The sequence below is a fragment of the Orycteropus afer genome, unplaced genomic scaffold (assembly GCF_000298275.1).
Source record: "Orycteropus afer afer isolate SDZICR_OR568_19922 unplaced genomic scaffold, OryAfe1.0 scaffold00112, whole genome shotgun sequence".
In the NCBI taxonomy this organism is placed as follows: Eukaryota; Metazoa; Chordata; class Mammalia; order Tubulidentata; family Orycteropodidae; genus Orycteropus; species Orycteropus afer.
The window spans coordinates 2,966,460-2,972,519 of record NW_006921699.1 but is presented as its reverse complement, the minus strand read 5'-3'; the positions used below and the strand labels follow the sequence as shown (position 1 = coordinate 2,972,519).

The window sequence follows — 6,060 nt, the reverse complement described above, 5'->3', positions numbered from 1 at the left end:
TTCAAGGCTCAGGGGTCCATGATTATCTTCTGTGTCTGTGTTCATTGGTTTCCCTTTTCTTTGTTGAAGAGGGTCTGTGCAATCCTTCTGCCTAGTCCGCCATCTTGCCGGAACTCCCAGGATTTTTATGTCTTCTTGATGAATAAACTTCTTTTTCATTATGAAAAATTACTTTCTTTATGCCTGATAATATTCTTTGCTCTGAAATCTACTTTTTTCTCATATTAATACAGCCATTCTAGCTTTCTTTTGATTAGTTTTGACATGGCATATCTTTTTCTATCCTTTCATTTTTAGTCTATTTGTGTTTCTATTTTGAAAGTTCATTTCTAGTATGTAGCTGTGTTGAGAATCCCTAAAACAGGCCCCAGGGTTCACTGATGTGCTAGGAGGACTCATAGGACTCAGCATAAAGTTGTACCCATGGCTTTGATTTATAACAGTGGAAAAACACTTTTTTAAAAAGTTATGAAAGGGAAAAAGCACATGGGGTGAAGTTGAGGACATCAGGTGCACACTTCTAAAAGTCCTCTCCCAGCCACTCAGGAAAAGATCAGATCTGGAGATCCTGGATAGAGTGGAAGGAAAAACATGGAACAAAATCCAAAAACTCAATAACGACCAGAATTAGTGGTTGGATAGAGTCTGGTGAGACCCCCCAATACTGTGGCCCTGGGATACATTCTGGGCCTGGAATAAAACTCACTCCTAGGGGCTGGCTCTCAGCCCAATAATAAATAAGATGTACACATAGACCACTCAACCCAGGGTGATGCACCCACATACTCTATGGAAATGCATCCCTTGGAACAATCAATCACCAGAGGGGAAATATTCACATGGAGGAAATGCAGGACACACAGGAGTGCATAACTGTGAGGGGCACCTGTGAGGGGCACGGGTGGTAGTGGTGGTGGTGGTGGTGGTGGTGGTGGTGGTGGTGGTGGTGGTGGTGGTTGTTATTGGGCAGGGAGGGGAAGAGACTGGTTTAGGGCTGGGGATGATAAATGGGGAGTGAAACTAAATGTACACGTAATGTTGAATGTAAAACAAACTCTGCTCTGTAAACTTGCACCTAAAACACAATAAAAATTAAAATAAAAGTCCTCTCTCAGTGCTCACACATGATGTGCTTAATTCCTCCACATCTAAAACATGTATGAAATATTATCTACCAGGGAGGTTCATTAGAGATTCAGTGCCCAATGTTTCTGTTGGTGGCTGGTTGTATAGACATCCTCTGCTTAGCACTTAGTAAGATTCCAAACTACCAGAAGGAGAGGAGTGTTTAGAATAAACCCCATTATTTTGTACAAGCAGTTTAGGCACAGTGAGCCACTTTTATCATTAGGAAATGATAGGAACCCTCCCATACTCCAAGTTCCCAGATGCCACCAAGAACCACTAATGCCTTGCAAAAACAGGCATTTCAAAGGAGAGCAATCTCACATGTGATGTATTAACTCTTTTCTGCATAGCAGTATATACACCTGCTCCTTACTTACCAACATTTCACATTTACAACCATAGTAAAACATTCTACTATCTGACTATTTTGCACATTAACCTGGTTTTCTCCCTGTGTCCAGCTCCTGGCCCACAGAGCCACCCATGTCTGTCAGGCTGACAGCTGAAGAAAGGCTTGCAGCTCCAGAAGGCCTCTTTTCAGTCCCATCCCCACTGCTGGAACCACCATTGCAGCTCTTCATGCAGTAAAGCCAAATGAACTAGATTTTGAGGGACCCCTTCCAAAAAGGGCTTTCAAGTGACCAGAATGACCCAGGAAGAGATGAGAGCAGAGGGAGATTATTGCTGCTCCCTTCTACACCCTGGAGAGACCAAGTTCTGCAGTGGGAAGGGTGCTGAGGACAATATGGGGCCTGGAGGCTGCAGCAGAAGGCACAGCCCCTCCTACTCCATTGCCTGGGGTGATGAGCTCCTCTTCTGATCAGCTGTTAGTTTCCAGGCTCTCTGCCTTGGATTCTAAGCCCTCTGTGGTAGTTAAGGTTGTGTGTCAGCTTAGGGGAGCCTGGTTTTGAGTGGCTGGGTAGTAAGATGTGGTTATTCCCCGTGATGAGATTGGTAATCAGCTCCATGGTGAAATCTACTTGCTCCGCTGAGTAGCTGCCTTACAGGTATGGTCTGCTTCCAGTGTATAAGAAGTTTTGAGAAAGGTCTCTACAACTTTTTGGCATGCTTGGACCTTGCGTAGGAGCTCTGGTGGCATAATACCTAAGGCATTTGACTGCTAACCAGAAGGCTGGCGAATCAAACCCACCAGCCACTCCTCGGAAGGAAGGTGGGCAATCTACTTCCTTAGAGATACTGCCTCGAAAACCCAGGAGGGATTGCTGTGAATCGGAAATGACTCGATGGCAGTGAGTTTGTTTTTGGTTTTAGACCTTGCATGTAGGTAAGTCTTCATTCAGCAGCCTGCCATGCCCTGCTGATCTTGGGACTTTTTCTGGGTTTGAACTAGTGGCCTGCTGTGTTGTTTGATAGTCTTGGGACTGCGGCTTTTTACTTGTCAACGTTGGGTTTGCCAGCCTCAGCAGCCAGTGGCTGCCTGAGTTAAGAAAAGCCTCCATCTGTACTGGTCCAGGAGCAAGAGGCAGAGCTGAAGCACAAAGTTGAGGGGCTTTCACCCAGTCCCTAGAGCTGGCACTTTGAACTCAGACTTGTAGCCTCATAATCTGTAAGAGAATAAAACCCTGTTTGTTAAAGCCATCTCCACTTGTGATATTTTCTGTTAGAGCAGTGTGAAGTCATCCAAGACCAGCAGCATGTTGCTCATTTCCATGGGCTCCTCCTCATCCTGTGGGGCTGTAGCAGGTGGCTGTGAAGGAGGTGGCTGTGGGGGGCATGGGCATGGGCACAGGCAGCAACTGCCACCAACCGTCTTGACCCCTGGCCCTACCAGAGCTTTCAGTTGTGCCTCTGTTTCAGCTGCTGAGCCCCAGGTCCACTTGAGTGCCAGCCCTGACCCCAGAACTTCTGGTCCAGACTACAGAGGTGCTAGGGGCACAGCAATTCCAAGGGTCTGAGCTCTTGAGCTGCCTCCACATCTCCTCCTCTGCACATAAACCCAATTTTGCATAACAACCTGGTCTTTGGAACCTCACTATGTCAATAAGTAAGGAGTGGATGTAGTTGAGTCATTTTTTTTTTAAATCCTTTCTTGCTATCTCTTCTTTTAGTGGGGTATTTAAACCACTTACATTTAGTGTGATTATTGATACAGTTATGTTTCAGTCTATCATCTTGTTATTTGCTTGTTTATTGTCCCATTTGTTCTATGTTCTTTTTCCCTCTTTTTATGCTGCCTTGTATTAATCAAGTATGTTTTATTATTCCATGTTATCTTCTGTTTGCTCATAGCAGTAACTCTGCTTTGTTATTCTAGCAGTTGCTTTAGGATTTATAATATAAATCTTTATTGTATCACAGTCTGCCTTCAAGTGATATTAAACCACTTTATGTATAATAACTGTGCAATGGTCTATTTCCATTTCCCCCCAACCTTTATGTTATTATTAGAATATATTTTACTTTTACATGTTATAAACTCATAGTTTATCTTACATGTATAAATCTCATTATTAAGCCATTAGTTATCTTTGAGATTTAAGTAATATGGAAAAAATTATATTTGTTTATTTACTTACACAATTAAAATTTCTAGTGCTAGTCATTCTTTTACATGGATAAATATTTCTATCTAGTATCATTTTCTTCTGCCTGAAAAATTTCTTTTAGCATTTCTTGTAGTGTGGGTGTGCTGGTGATGAATTATTTCAGCTTTTGTATATCTGAAATGGTTATTTATGTCATTGTTGTTTTTGAAAGTTATTTTTATTGGGTATGGATTCTGGGTCGATAGTTTTTTTTTTTTCTGTAGTACTTTAAAGATACTGCTCCATTGTCTTCTTGCTTGCATTATTTCTGAGGAGAAATCTGCTGTCATCCTTATCTTTATTCCTCTATGTAACATGTCTATCTGGTTGCTCTTAAGATTTTCTTCTTTATCACTGATTTTGAGCAATTTGATTATGATGTGCCATATTTTTCTTCATGTTTCTTGTGCTTAGCATTCATTAAGTTGCTTGGATTTGTAAGTTTGTGTTGTTGTTGTTGTTGTTGTTATGTGCTGTCGAGTCGGACCCAACTCATAGCGACCCCTCCATGGGTTTCCAAGGCAGTATCACTACGGAAGTAGATTGCCCCATCTTCCTTCCGAGGAGTGGCTGGTGGGTTTGAACCGCCAGCCTTCTGGTTAGCAGTCAAGTGCCTTAGCCACTATACTACCAGAGCTCCCTTGTAAGTTTGTAGTTATCATCAAATCTGGAAAATTTTGAGCCATTATTTCTTCAAATATTTTTTCTATCCCTCCTGTCCCCTTTTGGGGACTTCATTTATGCATGTATTGTTATGTGTCATCGAGTTGGACCCAACTCATGGTGACCACTCCTTGGGTTTCCAAGGCGGTATCACTATGGAGGTAGATTGCTCAACCTTCCTTTCGAGGAGTGGCTGGTGGGTTTGAACCACCAGCCTTCTGGTTAGCAGTCAAGTGCCTTAGACACTATGCTACCAGAGCTCCCATGCATATATTAGGCCTTTTGAAGTTGTCCCCATTGATAATCTTTTTTCCCCCAAATTTCCTTTGTTTCATTTTGGAAGATTTCTGTTGATGTTTTCAGGTTTACTAATCTTTTGTTCTACTGCATTGAATCTGCCCTTAACCTCACCCAATGTATTTTTCATCTCACACATTATAATTTTTATCTCTAGAAGTTTGATTTGGGTCTTTATTATATCTTCCATATTTCCACTTAATTTTTGAACATATAATACATATATGTAATATAGTTATAACTGTTTGAATGTCCTTGTTTGCTCATTCTAAGATCTATGTCAGTTCTGAGTTGACTTTGATTGATTGATTTCTTCATTATGGGTTGTGTCTTTTTGCATTTTTGAATGCTCAGCAATATTTGATTAGGTGCCAACACATAGAGTATTTTACCTTGGATCCTGGATGTTTGTTTATTCCTAGAAATACTCTTGATCTTTGTTCTGGGATGCAGTTTCTTGGAAACAACTTGTCCTTTCAGGTCTTCTTTTAAGATTATTAGGATTAGAAAAGTGCTCAGTCTAGGTTAGTTCTTTCTCACAACTGAGGCAATACCCTTTTATATACCATACTTAATGTCCCATGAATTACGATATTTTCTAGGCCGCCTGGTGGGAACAGATACAGTTCCTGGCCTGTGTGAATACAAATCTCTGTACCTTCCAGTGCTTTTGGATAGTTTTTTTTTGTTCTATGGATTTGGGTTGTTTCCTCACACTTATGCATAGATCCGTACTTCCCTGGATACCTGAGGAAAACCCTCTGCAGCTCTCTGGTGCTCTCTCAGTACAACTTTCTTCTCTATGGTACTGCATCCTGTAAACTCTACCCCCTTTAGTCTCTCTAGACTCTCCTGTCTCTGTTCAACTCAGGAAGTTGGCTTACCTCTATCTGAGTTCCCCCTTCTACTTCATGGCTTGGATCTCTCTCCAAGCAGTAAGCTAGGCAATCATAGTACCCATCTCACCTGTTTCCTTCCTTTCAGGAATCACAGTTCTTTGTTGACTGATATTCAGTGTCTTAAAAACTGTTGTTTCATATATTTTGTCTGTTTCTGTGTTTCGGCTACCAGGATAAATTTTGTCTCTGTTACTCCATGTTAGTTAGAAGTGGAAGTATTAAATTTAGTTTTGAATTTATATATATATATATATATATATATATATATATATGTATTTTTTTTAAATAAATATTACACAGACTAGTATTTGAACATCAAAGGAATTTTTACCAATTTTCCAGTATATTTATACTGATTCTGAAAATTGTTGATAGCAACAAACAGGGAAACATTTTGAAAAAGGACAAAATTAGAAATTCTATAACATATACTGCATTTATTCTTTATTACTCAAGTGTAGTTTAGCACCAACTTTTTGGATTCTCAGTGGCAAGTACATAATCATACCATTTTTTTTTTTTTTTTT

The 6,060-nt window shown here is 40.6% G+C and overlaps 1 protein-coding gene across 1 annotated transcript in view; it reads left to right on the top strand.

The window, feature by feature from the left end:
* KIF3A (kinesin family member 3A) overlaps positions 1–6,060 on the top strand; it is a 107,485-nt gene that overhangs the window by 32,157 nt on the left and 69,268 nt on the right. The window lies entirely within an intron of this gene.